The following is a 20,077-nucleotide window of genomic DNA, read 5'->3' as shown; positions in this document are numbered from 1 at the left end:
CATCATCATCATCATCATTTAGCATCCGTTTTCCATGCTAGCATGGGTTGGATGGTTCAACTGGGGTCTGTGAAGCCGGAAGGCTTCATCAGGCCCAGTCAGATCTGGCAGTGTTTCTACGGCTGGATGCCCTTCCTAACGCCAACAACTCCGTGAGTGTAGTGGGTGCTTTTTACATGCCACCCGCACAGGTGCCAGACAGAGCTGGCAAACGGCCACGAAACGGATGGTGCTTTTATGTGTCACCGGCACGGGGGGGGGGGGGCCAGGCGAGGCTGGCATCGGACACGAACGTATGGTGCTTTTACGTGCCACCGACACGGGGGCCAGACAGAGCTGGCAAACGGCCACGAACGGATGGTGCTTTTACGTGTCACTGGCACGGGGGCCAGGCGAGGCTGGCAACGGACATAAATGGATGGTGCTTAACATAGTTAAATTTATTAAACTCCAGAATTTTAGGTAAAAAATACAAAAATGCAAAATCTAAAGAGAACGGTGATGGTTTGTATCGGTGAAAATTGTATTTCACGATGATGATGTTAGATGGTCAACATCATAATTTTAACTTTTACTCTTTTACTTGTTTCAGTCATTTGACTGCGGCCATGCTGGAGCACCGCCTTTAGTCGAGCAACTCGACCCTGGGACTTATTCTTTTGTAAGCCCAGTACTTATTCTATCGGTCTCTTTTGCCGAACCGCTAAGTGACGGGGACATAAACACACCAGCATCGGTTGTCAAGCAATACTAGGGGGGACAAACTCAGACACACAAACACACACACGCACATATATAAATACATATATACGACGGGCTTCTTTCAGTTTCCGTCTACCAAATCCACTCACAAGGCTTTGGTCTGCCCGAGGCTATAGTAGAAGACACTTGCCCGAGGTGCCACGCAGTGGGACTGAACCCGGAGCCATGTGGTTGGTAGACAAGCTACTTACCACACAGCCACTCCTGCGCCTCACACTTTTCCATGCCTTCATGGGTCAGATGTAGTTTTCTGAAGCAGATTTTCTATGGCTGGGTGCCTTTCCTATCTCCAACCCTCAACTGCTTTCAAAGCAAGCTAGTATTTCTCCTCTCCCCTTCACCTTGTTGTGAAATGTGTTTTTGCAGAATATTGGAAATGCTTGTGTGGCGGTGCCACTTGTTTACGACTATCCCATATCAAGCTAGGAAACATACACACACACACTAGGAAACACTCACATACACACATTTACAACAGGCTTCTTTTTAGTTTCCATCTACCAAATCCACTCACAAGGCTTTGGTCAGCCCAGGGCTGTAGCAAAAGGCAATTTCCCTGAGATGCCACACAGTGGGACTGAACTAAGCCATTGTTCTTGGAAAGCAAACTTCTCACCTCAAAGCCATCCCTGTGTCTATATATATATATATATATATATATATGTAAAGGGTAAAGACCCCCTTCTGTCATGAATGACCATGGGATTGCACCTAGAAAGTTACCCTCCTAGACACAAGTCCGGGCAAGGTTGTTTATGGAAGGCCAGCAGTCGCCCATGCATACCAGCCTCCCCTCTCCACGTCACGAGTGTTTATCCAAGGGAAAGACAAAGGTCGATACAGCTTGGCACCAGTGACGTCGCACCTCATTTCTACAGCTGAGTGAACTGGAGCAACGTGAAATAAAGTGCCTTGCTTGAGAACACAACACGCAGCCTGGTCCGGGATTCGAGCTCACAACCTCACGATCGTAAGCTCGACGCTCTAACCACTGAGCCATGTATATGTATGTATATATATATACGACAAAAATAGATAACAAAGCCAAGGCTGTGAGTTTTCAGGACATTTATAAGGAAAGAGATATAGTCTTACAACTGTTTACCTCTATTCAGCAATCTTACATCGTCTCTGATGAAGGGATATCCATAATATCCCAGAAACAGCTGTAAGATTATATTTCTTTCCTTATGAATGTCCTGAAAACTCCTCACAGCATTGGCTTTTTTATCTGTTTTTGTCTAATACATATATATATAATATATATATATAATATATATATATAATATTAATATATATAAATTTCCATTACCAGTGGCCTAGCGTGTAAAAATTTAGTCAATAGACTATATATTATTCATATAAATACAGTGTACATTTAAATACATAAGAGGCATCCATCACCGGACTCCTTGCATGCTAGAGAGAACAGTGAAATTCCAAACCACTATTAGGGATAAAATTTCGAAGGGAATGAAAAATAAAAACATTTACCATCTTGCGTGGTAGATTTGAAAAATTAGAATGTATAAGCACGGGGCATATACTGGATTGCCTCGTGTATATATATTTAATCTAAGGTGTACCTGCTGATGAAGACTTCGCCTAGCAAATTATTTTATTTGCTAAAAAAAAGTCTGAAACCATTGGTCCAGGAGTTAGATGGTAAATGTTTTTATTTTTCATTCCCTTCGAAATTTTATCCCTTATAGTGGTTTGGAATTTAACTGTTCTCTCTAGCGTGCAAGGAGTCCTGTAATGGATACCTCTTATGTGTTTAAATGTACACTGTATTTATATATATATATCTGTAAACATAATGTGACAATTATTCAGTAGCCATGATAAAACTCCGAGTTTTGGATGTCGGGGCGGAAACCCATGCTGCCATCTCTTCAGTTATCCAACCATCAACATCTGAAACTCTGTGTTTTATCATGGTTACCGAATAATTATCACATATCATGTTTACAGATAAGTTCCTCTATTTACACAATATCAAGGGCTCTTTCATTCTTTTGTTGTCTTACCATTTCTATCAATCATCATCATCATTGTTTAGCGTCCGCTTTCCATGCTAGCACGGGTTGGACGGTTCAACTGGGGTCTGGGAAGCCAGAAGGCTGCACCAGGCCCAGTCTGATTTCGCAATGTTTCTACAGTTGGATGCCCTTCCTAATGCCAACCACCCCGAGAGTGTAGTGGGTGCTTTTTACGTGCCAGATAAGGCTGGCAAACGGCCACAATCAGATGGTGCTTTTTACGTGCCACCGGCACGGAGGCCAGGCAAGGCTGGCAACAGCCATGGATATATATATACATATATATATATTCTATGCATGCTAATACATGACCCAATTAAACTCCTCATTTGTATCACTATCGAACCAAGCGTTTAACTATGGTCTGTCCTTAGCACTTACTTAGCATTACCTACTACTCTTTGTGTCTTCTAGATACCAATACCTTTTATATATATATATATATATATATATATATATATACACGTATGTGTATAAGAAAAAATAATGAGTATACAAAGTCATAAATGACGAAGAAATAGTTTTATGAAATTTTATTTAACAATAAGAAAATTCTGTTACCATGACAAATTGTCTCATAGCAATTTGTCATGGTATTAGAATTTCATAAAACTATTTCTTCGTCATTTATGATTTTATACACTCATCATTTTCTCCGATTTTGTACAATATAGGTTACAAGGCTTGAAATTTGGAGGATGGGACTGATTGATTGTATCGACCCCAGTGCGTAACTGGTACATATTTTATTGCCTCCACCCCCACCACCCCACGAGGATGAAAAGTAAAGTCGACCTCGGCGGGATTTGAACTCAGAATGTAAAAGCAGTCAAAACGCCGCTAAGTATTATGCCCCACGTGCTAATGATTCTACCAGCTTGCCGCCTTTTTTTTTTATAATCAAACATTATTCGGAATTATATAAAGAATTGTTCAGGTATTTTTGAGCATTGGAGTATAACCACTTTATTGCACATAGACTTCAACAACAAAATCTTACACGAACCAGCAAGGGTCATTCGGGCCCCAGTTACGAACCACTGAATAGGGTTCGCCCGTCTGTCTGTTTGTCTCTCTCTCATTGGTTTATATGGATTGAAAGTCTCATGAATGCCTTGTTGTATTGTTATGTGGGTGTTTATGTCAGTGTGTGTGTGTGTGTGTGTGCAAAAGGCATGAGTCATTTGACATGGCGGCAATGATGGTGGTGACGGTAATGGTGGTGGTGGTGGTAGTGGTGATAGTGGCAATGATAGCTGTAGTGGTGGTGGTGGTTCTGCTGGTGATAGTGATGACAGTGGTGGTGGTTGTGGTTATGGTGGTAATCGTGGTGGTGACAACAGTGGTTGTGGTGGTGGTAATGGTGGTAGTGGTGATAGTGGCAATGATGGCAGTGGTGGTGGTTCTGCTGGTGATAGTGGTGACAGTGATGACAGTGGTGGTGGTGGTTATGGTGGTATGATGATAGTGGTGACAACAGTGGTGGTGGTAATGGTGGTAGTGGTGATAGTGGCAATGATGGCAGTGGTGGTGGTGGTTGTGGCGGCAGTAGTGGTGATAGTGGTGGTTCTGTGGTGACAGTGATGATAGTGGTAGTATGATGGTGGTTTTACCACCGATTGTACTGATAATGGTGGTGGTGATGGTAGTGATGATGTTGGTAATGGTGGTGGTGGTGGTGGTGGCGGTGGCGTGAACATGAAAGATAGATAAAACAAGTTCTCTCTCACTTCAAAATATTCTTGTCTGCCAAGAATGGGAAATGAGGAGACACGGATGTGAATGAAGGCCACGTGCCATATTCTCTGCACGTTTGCACTACCTGACACCATCCACTTCCACTCATTACCCCCCCCCCGGACACTAAGTGACCAGATATGGCTATGTTACGAGAAGTTTGCTTCCCAACCACATGGCTCCAGGTTCAGTCCCACTGCCTGGCAAATGTCTTTTATTGTAGCCCCAAGGCCAACCAAAGCCTTGTGAGTATATTTTGTTGATGGAAACTGAAAGAAGCCCGTTATACACACACACACATACATATATATATATATTATATTCTCTCTTTCTCTTTTACTTGTTTCAGTCATTTGACTGCGGCCATGCTGGAGCACCGCCTTTAATCGAGCAACTCGACCCCGGGACTTATTTTTTGTAAGCCCAGTACTTATTCTATCGGTCTCTTTTTTGCCGAACCGCTATGTGACGGGGACGTAAACACACCAGCATCGGTTGTCAAGCGATGCTAGGGAGACAAACACAGACACACACATATATATATATATATATATACGACAGGCTTCTTTCAGTTTCCGTCTACCAAATCCACTCACAAGGCATTGGTCGGCCCGGGGCTATAGCAGAAGACACTTGCCCAAGATGCTACGCAGTGGGACTGAACCCGGAACCATGTGGTTGGTTAGCAAGCTACTTACCACACAGCCACACCTGCGCCTATATATATATCTTTTATGTTTTACTTGTTTTAGTCATTAGACTGTGGTCATGCTGGGGCATCGCCTTGAATCTTTAGTTGTATGCATTGACCAGTGCTAACTATTTATAAGCCCAGTACTAATTTAATCGGTCTCTTTAGCTGAACCACTAAGTTACAGGGACATAAACACCAGCACTGGTTGTCAAGCAGTGGTGGTGGGGGCGAATACAGACACAAAAACACACACACACAGATATATATATATATAATGGGAAAGTTTACGAAAATAAACAAAAGACGAAGGCAGGTGGAGTACAAACAAACAAAGGTATTAGTATAGCTCTCAAGAATAGAAATAGAACAAGTCTTTTGCGTTTCGAGCCTATGCTCTTCGACAGAAAGATAGACAGAAAAAAACAAGGAGAGAAAAAAGGCGGGAAAAAAATGCGTGTGGGAGCTAACGATCTATCATGGCGTCCTGACTTCGGACATACACGATGGGCTTTATATATACTTGTGTATTTGTGTGAAGCTATATATATATTTATATATTCGTGTGTATTTATTGATATAATGTAAATATGTCTGTATATATATGTACATATGTATATATGTATTGTGTGTAGATAATCACAACCGCCACAGGAGTGGCTGTGTGTAAGTAGCTTGCTAACGCAACCACATGGTTCCGGGTCAGTCCCACGGCGTGGCATCTTGGGCAAGTGTCATCTGCTTATCCCCCAGCCGACCAATGCCTTGTGGAGTGGGATTTGGTCGACAGAAACTGAAAGAGCCTGTCGTATATATGTATATATATGTATTGTATGTATGTGTATGTGTTTGTGTGTCTGTTGTTTGTACCCCTTAGCATTGCTTTGACAACCGATGCTGGTGTGTTTTACGTCCGTCCCTTAGCGGTTCGGCAAAAAAACGATAGATAAGTACTGGGCTCACAAAGAATGAGTCCCGGGGTCGATTTGCTCGATAAAGGTCGGTGCTCCAACATGCCGCAGTCAAATGACGAAACATGTAAAGAGTAAAAGAATTATATGTAAATATGTATGTGTACATATATATATGTACGTATGTATATGTGTGTATGTATGTATATACATGTGTGTGTATATATATGTATGTTATTTGTGTATATATATGTTGGTAGGTGTAATATATATATAGGTATATATATTATATATAGTTGTGTGTGTGTATATATATATAATCAAATGAATAATTACAGATGATGGATAACTGTCAGCCTCATTACAGCTATTTCTATGCATTTTTAATAGAAGAGTGCGAACATTACTTTGTTACAAAAGACTGTAATCATCAGATGAAATGTAATTATACAAACAAAAGAATATCCCAAGAGTATGGCAAGGACTTGGCTGAAGCCTGTTGAAGCTAACAATGAACGTAAAACATGCTTTGCACCAGCTTATAGGCCTAAATACTCATATGGTTGGTCTCCTGTGTACTCAACCGTAATATTTTATTTGATACTTATCAACCATTGCCGGTATGCACAGGTTTATCCAACCCTAATTAGGTGCATATCTTTTCAAGTACCCAATTCTATCTGAATCTTTATTTTGCTATATATATATATATATATTGGTAAAAACGGTAAGATAACAAAAGAAAGAAAGAGACCTCAATATTATGTAAATAGAGGAAATTTATCTGTAAAATGATATGTGACAATTATTCGGTAGCAAGATAAAACTCTGAGTTTCGGATGCCGAGATGGAAACTCAGAGTTTTATCTTGGCTACCGAATAATTGTCACATATTATTTTACATATATATATCTTTCGGGGTTGATAAATTAAGTACCAGTTATGCACTGGGGTCAATGTAATCACTTAATCCATTTGTTTGTCCTCTCTGTGTTTAGCCCCTTGTGGGTAGTAAAGAAATATATATATATATATATATAATATATATATATACATATCTATTTTCTCATTTGGTCTGCAGGATTCTTTGTGAGAATTCGTGTGTTGATGCATATTTTATTGTGTCTGGGGGAGAGTCATTCTCTTTTAGTGCCTTATTATTTAACACTCTCATCAGTTCAATTTCCACTCATTTGCTCTTTTTTACTTGTTTCAGTCATTTGACTGTGGCCATGCTGGAGCACCACCTTTAGTTGGGCAAATCGACCCCAGGACTTATTCTTTGTAAACCTAGTACTTATTCTATCAGTCTCTTTTGCTGAACCGCTAAGTTACAGGGACATAAACTCACCAGCATCGGTTGTCAAGTGATGCTGGGGGGACAAACACACACACATATATACATATATACGATGGGCTTTTTTCAGTTTCTGTCTACCAAATCTACTCACAAGGCTTTGGTCAGCCCGAAGCTATAGTAGAAGACACTTGCCCGAGGTGCCATGCAGTGGGACCGATCCCAGAACCATGTGGTTGGTAAGCAAGCTACTTACTACACAGCCACTCCTGCACCTAAAATTTTCTAAAATTTTCCTTGCGGCTTGCAGCCTTTTCAATAGTCAACTATTATTGTGATTGTGATAAATAATAAGACACCAAAGGAGAATGACAGTCCCCAGACACAATAAAATTACTTATATATCCATAGAGAGTGAGAGAGAGAGATGTACATAGTGTTTGTATCTCAGCTCATTTGTACCTTCATACATATACAACAGAGCATGCTTGTTTCATTCTACTTTCACTTTCATACCTCCCTTGTGTTTACTGCTCACATTTCCTAATTGTAGCAGCATCACATTTCATACACAAGGACCACACAGTCTACCCTTTGTCCGACAACAGAATCCCCTTGTTGCTGGGAGAGCTTGACAGCTCCCTGAAATTATCCCATTTTGCTCTTAGTTGGGCTTTCGCTGATTGCTTTCATAGCACCCGCCTGCGCAAGTGATTAGGTTGCCTAGGTAACAAGCTATCAATTACTACCACCTCGGACCAAATCATATCAGGATGGAGTTGTCACCATAGCAACTACAGATCGGACTCATTCCCACCACCATCACACCATCTGTTACATATTTTGCTCATTTCAGTCATTGGTCTGTGGCCATACTGGGGCACCACCTAAAAGGGGGTTTAGTTGAACAAAATGACTCCAGGACACGTTTTCTTTTTTTTAAGTCTAGCATTTATTCTATTGGTTTCTTTTGCTGAACTGCTAAGTTATAGTGATGTAAACAAACCAACACTGGTTGACAAGCAGTGTGAACTGGGCCCCAGTAATCTGCCCAGGACCAGAGTAAAAAAAAAAAACACACCTTGCCCAAGGTACTGTGCAACAGGACTGGACCCAAAGCCATTTGATTGCAAAGAAATCCTCTTAACCACACAGCCATGCATGACCCCAGTTTTAGTTAGGCCTTGGGCAAGCTTGAATCCTGAGCAAAATGTTCTATGCTGATGTCCACTTATGCTTTCACCCACAAAACTGCCAAGATACCCACTTACCACTAAGACACCAATGAAAACATGGAAATTATCTCCCTTTACCCTTTTCAGAGTAATTTTCATTGATCTTATTTTTTTTTACTTTTCTTTTACTTGTTTCGCTCACTGGACTACAGTCATACTGGGGCACCGCCTTAAAGGGTTAGGGTTTAGTCAAACAAATCAACTCCGGTACTTCATCATCATCATCATCATCGTTTAGCGTCCGCTTTCCATGCTAGCATGGGTTGGATGGTTCAACTTGGGTCTGGGAAGCCAGAAAGCTGCACCAGGCCCAGTCTGATCTGGCAATGTTTCTACGGCTGGATGTGCTTCTTAACGCCAACTACTCCGTGAGTGTAGTGGGTGCTTTTTATGTGCCACTGGCACAGGTGCCAGACGAGGCTGGCAAACGGCCACGATCGGATGGTGCTTTTTACGTGCCACTGGCACGGGGGCCAGGCGAGGCTGGCAACAGCAACGAACGGATGGTGCTTTTTACGTAACACCGGCACGAGGCCAGTCGGGGCGGCACTGGCAACAGCCACGTTCGGATGGTCCTCTTACGTGCCAATGGCACTGGTATCACAGCTGCAATTTCCATTTTTTAAAAGTCTTGTACTTACGCTATTGGTCTCTTTTGCCAAACTACAAAGTTATAAATTTTTGGAGTTCTTTTAAAATTTGAATTTTTTCAGCTGTTTAGTCAAACTAATCAATCCTAGTACTTATTTTCTTTTTAAGCCTGATGCTTATTCTGTCAGTGTCTTTTGCTGAACCGCTAAGTTATGGGGATGTAAACACATCAACACCAGTTGTCAAGCAGTGGGGGGGGGTGATAAGTACAGACACATAAATATATATATATATATATACTCTTTTACTTGTTTCAATCATCTGACTGCAGCCATGCTGGAGCACCATCTTAAAGATGTGGGTTTTCCATACTGTGGGACTCAAGCACACACACCTGTTTTTGTGACAAGTGTACTCCCATTTACACCAACGTACCATGTATCTATCTATCTATCTACCTATATATATATATATATATATATATATATATATGAATACACACACACACCCAAACTTATACAACTGGTTTCTTTCTTGAAAGATGGGCAAGATTCAGTAATCTGACTGGCCAAAGTGAATGGACTTAAACTCGCATCTACCAGATCCACTCACCAGGCTTTGGTCAGCCTGGGACTGAACTCAGAACCATATGGTTGAAAGCAAACTCCTTACCACACAACCATGTGTTTGTATGTATTGACAGATAGATAGATATATACATACGTACGTACATACATACATACGTACGTACATACATACGTACATACATACGTACATACATACGTACGTACTTTCAAATAAACAAACAAACAATGGTCTTTCAGTTTCTGTCTACCAAATCCACACACAAAGCTTTGATCAGCCCCAAGGCTATAGTAGGAGACACTTGTTCAAGGTGCCACACAGTGGGACTGAACCCAAGACCTCATGATTTGGAGGCAAGCTTCTTAACCACACAGCTATGCCTGTTCCTATGGTGTTAATGATTTCTCATTACAGATGTAATTTAATTTGGTTAAAAATGATTTTTAATTCACCCTCTTGATGTATGGTAACTGAGCCATGAATACATTCTCCATTTCACTTCCATGCAGAAGGCGCACCTAGGACATTTCGTGATGTCATTATGTACAACAAACAATGGGTGACACTTCTAACAGCCGGCCACTCCTTTCTCGCCCTACCTGTCTCCTCTGTCCTCTTGTCCACTTGCCATTACTCCCCTCCCAGCTCCCAAACACCTGAGTTTGTATTTCTTTTTGTCATTTGCAATAAAGAATTTTCAGGTTGTTTATTATATACATAGGCCAATGTTCACATTCATTGTACACACCCCGTTTATATATACATATATATATATATGTATATATTTATTTATACCCATATACATATGCACACATGCATGTATGTATGTATATATACACACAATTTTCTTTGTGTTTACATTAATCTACTGTGTCTTTGTGTATCTCTCTCTCTCTCTCTCTCTCTCTCTCTCTCTCTCTATATATATATATATATATATATATTTATATATATATATAATATATTTATATATATAATATACTACACACCACAGAGATACACACACACATACAGCAGATTAAGATAAACACAATGAAAAATACTATTATGTGTATAAACATATATACTTATATATATATGTGTGTGTATATATATTTGTGTGTATGTATGTGTGTGTATGTATATGTGTGTGTGTGTATATATATATATTATGTGAAATAGAAAGATGAATAATCTTGTAGCAGATTAATCAAAAGTTTAACCGATACCTTGGTAGCAAAAATCACAGCAGCAGACAGCACGGTTGGAGGTACAACCATATGGTGTTGCAACCGTGCGTTGGTGCGGATAATTGAATTTTAATATTATTAGTGAATTGAAGAAATGGAGCTGAACGAAGATTGAACAGAAATAAAAACGATTTCTATTCATCTTCGTTCAGCTCCATTTCTTCAATTCACTAATAATATATATATATATATATATATTATATATATATAATACACACACACACGTGTGTGTGTTTGTAGATAACTTTTCTGAATGTATGTGTATTTGTGTCCCACATCTTTTATGTACCAACACAAAAAAAAAAACGTTTAGGCATTTGCAAATGTGGACACACACACACACACACACGTGCAAGCACACATGTACACATGCAGGATGTATTATATACATGTTAAGGCAGACACAGACATGAAAAAAAAAACGTGTAATATTACATTAATATGTAATGCACAAGTATGTGTGGCACCTTGGGCAAGTGTCTTTTTCTATAGCCTCGGGCCGACCAAAGCCTTGTGAGTGGATTTGGTAGACGGAAACTGAAAGAAGCCCGTCGTATATATGTATATGTATATATATGTGTGTGTGTTTGTGTGTCTGATTGTTCCGCCCGCCCCCCTAACATCGCTTGACAACCGATGCTGGTGTGTTTACGTCCCCGTAACTTAGCGGTTCGGCAAAAGAGACCGATAGAATAAGTATTAGGCTTACAAAGAATAAGTCCTGGGGTCGATTTGCTCGACTAAAGGTGGTGCTCCAGCATGGCCACAGTCAAATGACTGAAACAAGTAAGAGAAAAAAAATAAGAGAAAAAAAAATGTGTAATACATAAATTGCATTGTTATCAATAGTTAGACAACTGACATCACAAAATGTGTACTCTTTTACTTGTTTCAGTCATTTGACTGTGGCCTTGCTGGAGCACCGCCTTTAGTCTAGCAAATCGACCCCAGGACTTTTTGTAAGCCTAGTACTTGTTCTATCAGTTACTTTTGCCGAACCCCTAACTTACGGGGACATAAACACACCAGCATCGGTTGTCAAGTGATGTTGGAGGGACAAACAGACACACAAACATATACACACACAAACACATATATATATACATATATACGATGGGCGTCTTTCAGTTTTCGTCTACCAAATCCACTCGCAAAGCTTTGGCCGGCCCGAGGCTATAGTAGAAGACACTTGTCCAAGGTGCCACGCAGTGGAACTGAACCCAGAACCATGCAGTTTGTAAGCAAACTACTTACCACACAGCCACTCCTGCATCTAATTTCTTTTCATATTGTCAGATCAGTTGGCACCTTTTGGCTGCCCTGTTTTCATATTCAAGTTTCAAAAATGTTTTAGAAAAGTGTGGAAAACAGACATTAAACATTTGACATGCTGGTAATAATATATCATACCATCCGAGCGTGGCCGTCTGCCAGCCTCGTCTGGCACCTGTGTCGGTGGCACATAAAAAACCCATCCGAGCGTGGCCGTCTGCCAGCCTCGTCTGGCACCTTGTCGGTGGCACATAAAAAACACCATCCGAGCGTGGCCGTCTGCCAGCCTCGGCTGGCACCTGTGTCGGTGGCACATAAATCACCCACTACACTCTCGGAGTGGTTGGCGTTAGGAAGGGCATCCAGCTGTAGAAACACTGCCAGATCTGACTGGCCTGGTGCAGCCTTCGGGCTCCCCAGACCCCAGTTGAACCTTCCAACCCATGCTAGCATGGAAAGCGGACGTTAAACGATGATGATGATGATCGTCATCATTTAACACCCTTGGTCCATTCTGGCATTGGCTTGAGTGGTTTGACCAGAGCTGACAAGTCTCGAGTTTGATTTAGCTTGGTTTCTATGGCTGGGTGCCCATTCTAGTACCAACCACTTTACAAAGTGTGCTGGGTACTTTTTTATGTGGCACCAGCACGGGCACATTTATGTGCACACCAACATGAGTGCTTTTCACATGGCACCGTTCCATGAGCTTTGGATGTGATGCCGTGGCCTGGGTGCTTTTACATGGCACCAGCACAAAACTTTTGCCAGTCAATTGGGCAGCAACTGTTATTTCCTATATGCTTACCCTCTCTCTTTTTACTCTTTTACTTGTTTCAGTCATTTGACTGTGGCCATGCTGGAGCACCGACTTTTAGTCGAGCAAATCGACCCCAGGACTTATTCGTTGTAAGCCTAGTACTTATTCTATCGGTCTCTTTTGCCGAACCGCTAAGTTACGGGGATGTAAACACACCAGCATCGGTTGTCAAGCGATGTTGGGGGGACAAACACAGACACAAACATATACACATACATATATATATATATACATATATACAACGGGCTTCTTTCAGTTTCCATCTACCAAATCCACTCACAAGGCTTTGGTCGGCCCGAGGCTATAGTAGAAGACACTTGCTCAAGGTGCCACGCAGTGGGACTGAACCCGGAACCATGTGGTTGGTAAGCAAGCTACTTACCACACAGCCACTCCTACGCCTAGAAAGAAATATGAAGAATGGCTAATATTTTCTTCAACCTTTGCTTTTGTTGTGATATTTATTCAAATCCCTAAGAATCTCCCTCAACACATGGCTATGATGCTCATCATTTGGAAGGGCATCCGGCTGTAAAAACTTTGCCAAAACTAACCTTGCCTGTCCTAGTGTCATGTAAAATGCACCGGGTCCACTCTGCAGAGTGGGTGGTATTAGGAAGGGCAGCCAGCCAGCCCTAAAAACCCTGCCAAAGCAGACACAGTAGCCTGAGGGAGTTTTCTACTTGGCCAACTCCTGTCCTACCAAAGCATGCATGAAGGACTGTTGTTAAAGGATGATGTTGAAGATATAAATGTTTGTGTATGTGTGTATATATATATATATATATATATATATATATATATATACATATAAATGTTTGTGTGTGGTGTGTTATATATATATATATATAATATATATAATATAAAATGTTGGTGTGGATATATATATATATATATATATATATATATATATATATATATATATATATATTTGTGTATATATACGTATGTTGTGTGTTTCTGAATGTATGTATTATTTCTCCACACCTGAATGCCTCCATTTATCTTCAAAGGTATTGTATGGAGGTGTGAGTGGGAGGGTCTTTCCTCCTCCCATCTCTCTCTCTCTCTCTCTCTTTCTTTCTTTCTTTTGCTGTTATATAAAAGACGGATTGATGACATCAATGTTGTTGTGAATGACATCAATAGCACACTTTCCCTTCCCTTCACACACACACACACTCACACACACACACACTGCCACATACACACACTCATACACCCCCCCCACACACACACTTCCACGCACAGACACACACACTACCATGTACAGACACACACACTGCCTCACACACTCACACACACACACTGCCACACACAGACACACACACTGCTAACACAGATACACACACAGCCACACACACACACACATTGTCAAGCACAGACACACACACTGCCACATACACTCACACACACACACACTGCCACACACAGACACACACACAGATACATGCACAGCCACACACACACACACTGCCATGCACAGACACACACAGCCACACACACACACACACACACACACACACTGCCATGCACAGACACACACACTGTCACACACACTCACACACAGCCACACACACACACAAACACATACACACTGCCATGCACAGACACACACACTGTCACACACACTCACACACATAGCCACACACACACACACACACACACACACACTAACATGCATATAACTCAGCTGTTTAATTATAGACATTCTCAACTTCCTCTTCTTCTTCCTTTCATTTTATTATAATTGTTGTTGTTGTTGTTGATCTTCCTGTTTCATCTTCTTTCCTCATTGATCACCTAGCTCTTATTATCTTCCTGTAACCTTGTTTCAGTCATCAGACTACGGCCATGCTGGGGCACCGCCTTGAAGAATTATTAATCAAATGTATCGACCCCCAGGACATTTAAAAAAAAAATCTGCTACTTATTCTATCAATCTCTTTTGTTGAACTGCTAAATTACAGGGATATAACCACACTAACACCTGTTGTCAAGCATTGCTGGGGGACAGACAGACAGACAGACACACATACATACATATATATATATACGACAGGCTTCTTTCCAGTTTCCACCTATCAGATCCACGCACAAGGCTTTTGGTCGACCTGAGGCTATAGAAAAAAACACTTGCCCAAGGTACCATGCAGTGGGACTGAACCTGGAACCATGTGGTTGGGAAGCAAGCTTTTTACCACATGACCACACCTGCACTTCACTATTGTTACATCTAATTTTATATTTTCCTTCTTTTGTTCTTTTTTTCCCACTTTTTCTTTTCTTTTTTCCTTCCTTCTCTCTTTCCTTCCTTCTCCCTTTCTTTCCTTCTTTCTCTGCCTCACAGAAATTTCTTTTGTTGACTCCCAACAATTTATTTATTTCCTTCCTCCTTGAACCCAACAAACACAATCTCCCCCCCACCCACCATCAAATTACTAAATATACTGACCCCTATATTACCCCTATTAGGGACACCAACCATCCAGTTGAGTGGTTGCAAAGTTATAAAATAAACGTACAGGCCATGGTGATCCCTGATTTCACAATTAAAAGTCCTTTTTACCAACCACCATCTTGAAGTAGGATTTCAACAGAAGGGAAGATACTTTGTCCCTTTCTAAGTATTTAACCCTTTACTTGACATATGAGTCACTGGTGACTCCCTACACCATAGAAATTGCTGTTGATGCCTCACACTATATTCTTAATATACCATGGGAGTCAGTGATGACTCCTCACGCTATATCTATATATATATAAAACTGTAGTTGTGTGAGTGTCTGTCCCCTTCGATTTAGATTCCTAACTACTCCCACATTTTGCGGTGCAGTTTTAACCAAATTCGGTTATCTTATAGTCGGGATTCATATCGAGCCCGTCTGAGTATTAGCGCGCGTCTACGTGAGTCTACGATTTTAAAAATATTTAACATCATTTTTTATTCCATTTTAATGCATAATTTTTCGTGTGTACGATGGCGGCGGAGTTGGCGTCCATGGTCACACCTGCACCTGTTTGCTTCTCCCCCTTCTTTCCCTCCCTCGTGAAGCTGTGGGGAAGGAGTGAAAGGAAATCAAGTCGTAAAGCGTTGTCAAGGAGACAGCGTTCTTTTAAAACAACGACTTCATGGCTTGAAGACACCAAAAACAGAAATGGCTAAGAAAGCCTGAATTGGCATCTATAGGGAAGTAACTCTCTAAAAATGCTTATATAGTTATTTCCTTACAAACCTGAGCAACGCGGGCAATACTGCTAGTTCTCAATAATCATGTGAGTCACTGGCGACTTCTCACACTATATACTTAATATGGATGGAAGCACTCCGTTGGTTACAACGACGAGGGTTCCGGTTGATCCGATCAACGGAACAGCCTGCTCGTGAAATTAACATGTAAGTGGCTGAGCACTCCACAGACACGTGTACCCTTAACGTAGTTCTCGGGGAGATTCAGCGTGACAAAGAGAGTGACAAGGCCGGCCCTTTGAAGTACAGGTACAACAGAAACAGAAAGTAAGAGTGAGAGAAAGTTGTGGTGAAAGAGTACAGCAGGGATCACCACCATCCCCTGCCGGAGCCTTGTGGAGCTTTTAGGTGTTTTCGCTCCATAAACACTCACAACGTCTGGTCTAGGAATCGAAACCGCGATCCTATGACCGCAAGTCCGCTGCCCTAACCACTGAGCCATTGCGCCTCCACATACTTAATATACCATGGGAGTCACCAATGACTCCTCACACTATTCTTAATATACCATGTGAGTCAACGGTGAGTCTCTCTACACTATATTAAGCTGTAGAAACCATGCCAGAACGGACAGTTGGGAGTCTGAATAGCTCCTGGCTGACCGGTTGCTATCAAACTGTCCAACCCATGCCAGCATAGTAAAACGGATGTGAAACGATGATGAGGATGTGTAGTGGTGTGGGGGAGGAGGCATACTGTTATATACATGATAGGCGCGGGCATGGCTGTGTGGTTAGGGAGCTTGCTTCCTAGCTGCATGGTTTCGGGTTCAGTCCCACTGCGTGGCACTTTGGGTAGGTGTCTTCTGCTATAGCCTGAGTCGACCGAAGCTTTGTGATTGAATTCGGCAGGCGAAAGTTACTGCCGTGTGTGTAGGTGTGAGTGTAGGTGCTCAGTGTCTCTCCGAAAGAGAGAGAGGGGTGTGGTGGTTGTCTTTGTCTATGAATTACTCCTCTGGAATTTCATGATGAATTACCTGAGTTAGCACCCATCGCTTCGTCATTGTCCACAATGCCAGTAAGTTTGGTGTATGTGTACACGCGTTTGCACCTGTGTCTATGTATGTGTGCTTGTGTGCTTGTATGTGTGTGTGTTCGTGTGAGTGTATGTGTGTGTACTCGTGTGAGTGTGTGTGTACTCGTGTGCTTGCGAGTGTATTCTTTGTGTGTGTGCTCGTGTGTGTGTGCTTGTGTGTATGTATATTTTGAATGCATGTGTGTGTGTGTGTGTGTGTGTGTGCTTTTGTGTGTGTTCGTGTGAGTGTATGTGTGTGTTAGTGTGTGTGTACTCGTGTGAGTGTGTGTGTACTTGTGTGCTTGCGAGTGTACTTGTGTGCTTGCGAGTGTATTCTTTGTGTGTGTGCTCGTGTGTGTGTGCTTGTGTGTATGTATATTTTGAATGCATGTGTGTGTGTGTGTTTTGTGTGTGTGTGTGCTTTTGTGTGTGTTCGTGTGAGTGTATGTGTGTGTTAGTGTGTGTGTACTCGTGTGAGTGTGTGTGTACTCGTGTGCTTGCGAGTGTACTTGTGTGCTTGCGAGTGTATTCTTTGTGTGTATGCTCGTGTGTGTGTGCTTGTGTGTATGTATATTTTGAGTGCATGTGTGTGTGTGTGTGTGCTTTTGTGTGTGTTCGTGTGAGTGTATGTGTGTGTTAGTGTGTGTGTGTGTGTGTGTTGCTCATGTGAATGTGTGTACTTGAGTGTATTCCTTGTGTGTGTGTGCTTGTATGAGTGTGTATGCTTGTGCATGTGCTTGTGTGTGTGTGTTTTGTGTGTGTGTACATTTTGTGTGTACTTGTGTGTATGTGCATGTTGTTCGTCTCTACATGTATGTGTGTCTGTATTTGTGTGTCCGCATGTATGTATACATGATGCTTGTAATTTCATACATGTGTGTGTGTGTGGTGCGTGTGTACATATATGTACGTATGTACATATATGTTTGTATTTGTGTGCCAGTGTGCATGTGTAACTGAGTTCGTATATAAGGGTGCTCTACGCGGTATTTCGTCTGCTGCTAAGGTCCTGAGTTCAAATTCCGCCGAGGTCGACTTTGCCTTTCATCCTTTCGGGGTCGATAAATTAAATACCTATTTCTTTATTACCCACAAGGGGCTAAACACAGAGGGGACAAACAAGGACAGACATAGGTATTAAGTCGATTACATCGACCCCAGCGCGTAACTGGTACTTAATTGATCAACCCCGAAAGGATGAAAGGCAAAGTCGACCTCGGCGGAATTTGAACTCACAACGTAACGCAGACAAAATACCGCTAAGCATTTCGCCCGGCGTGCTAACGTTTCTGCCAGCTCGCCGCCTCGATAAATTAAATACCAGTTTCGCACTGGGGTCGATGTAATCGACTTGATCCGTTTGTCTGTCCTTGTTTGTCCCCTCTGTGTTTAGCCCCTTGTGGGTAGTAAAGAAATACGTATATAAAGATGCTCTTACATGTGTGTGTGTGTGTGTGTGTGTTTATGTGTGTATACATAAGAGTATGCAAATGTGCCTGTGTCAGCATGTGTGTGCGTGTGTGTGTATATATCTTTATATGTATGTGTGCTTGTGTTATTTTGTGTGTTCTTGTGTGCACACATGTGCTTATGTTTATGTGTATGTGCACCCAGGAGTGGCTGTGTGGTAAGTAGCTTGCTAACCAACCACATGGTTCCGGGTTCAGTCCCACTGCGTGGCATCTTGGGCAAGTGTCTTCTGCTATAGCCCCGGGCCGACCAATGCCTTGTGAGTGGATTTGGTAGACGGAAACTGAAAGAATCCTGTCGTATATGTATATATATATATATATATCTATGTATGTATGTGTGTGTATGTGTTTGTGTGTCTGTGTTTGTCCCCCTAGCATTGCTTGACAACCGATGCTGGTGTGTTTACGTCCCCGTCACTTAGCGGTTCAGCAAAAGAGACCGATAGAATAAAGTACTGGGCTTACAAAGAGTAAGTCCTGGGGTCGATTTACTCGACTAAATGCGGTGCTCCAGCATGGCCGCAGTCAAATGACTGAAACAAGTAAAAGAGTAAAAGAGTATATGTCCATCTGTGTGTGTATGTGTGTGTGTTTATGAAGTGGTTTGGATTAAAGTTAGCTCTGTTGCTAATCTTAAATTATTGGCCCGATATCAAGAAAAATAGTGGGAAAGAAGAGAAAGAGAGAGAGAGAGAGGAGAGAGAGAGAGAGATGAACATATCAGGAAGAAGAGGGAGAGGCAATAGAGGTGAATGTTCTGAGAACCTCCTCCCTTACCCTGGGCCACAAACAAGATGGTCAAGATAAGCTGGGAACCAGTTTTATATTTAGAAATAATTATTTTCCTCTTCTCTGCTACCCTCTTCATCTACACTATTCTCGACATCATCTATCTTCCTACCTGTCTACCTACTTACCTACCTACCTACCTACCTACTTACTTTTTATTGTTTTCTGTCATTAGACTGCAACCATGCTGCAAGAAGTTGCCTCAATCATAACAACCTCAGTATTTTGGTCTGCTATTTTTTTTTTATATTGGTCTCTGTTTGCTGGGTGGCTAAGTTGTCATCTTGATCGGTCAGCTGGTATAAACTACCCATGGTGCTGCACAATGGAATTGAACCTGAGACTACATGGTTGAGAAGCAGACTTCTTAACCACGCAGC

General features: G+C 41.7%; 1 protein-coding gene and 1 long non-coding RNA gene across 2 annotated transcripts in view; one reads left to right on the top strand and one right to left on the bottom strand.

The window, feature by feature from the left end:
* Positions 1-20,077, top strand: part of LOC115224552 (serine-rich adhesin for platelets-like) — a 77,163-nt gene that overhangs the window by 12,534 nt on the left and 44,552 nt on the right. The gene's annotated exons all lie outside the window — the stretch shown is intronic.
* LOC118767897 overlaps positions 2,657-20,077 on the bottom strand; it is a 26,522-nt gene continuing 9,101 nt past the window's right edge. The window contains exons 2-4 of the long non-coding RNA XR_005003806.1: positions 10,911-10,917; positions 7,441-7,445; positions 2,657-2,797 (exon numbers count right to left, since the gene is read on the bottom strand). This is a non-coding gene — a long non-coding RNA (uncharacterized LOC118767897). The remainder of the gene's footprint in view (positions 2,798-7,440; positions 7,446-10,910; positions 10,918-20,077) is intronic.

Source organism: Octopus sinensis, linkage group LG25, assembly GCF_006345805.1.
Source record: "Octopus sinensis linkage group LG25, ASM634580v1, whole genome shotgun sequence".
NCBI lineage: Eukaryota > Metazoa > Mollusca > Cephalopoda > Octopoda > Octopodidae > Octopus > Octopus sinensis.
This window is presented reverse-complemented; position numbering and strand designations above follow the sequence as displayed.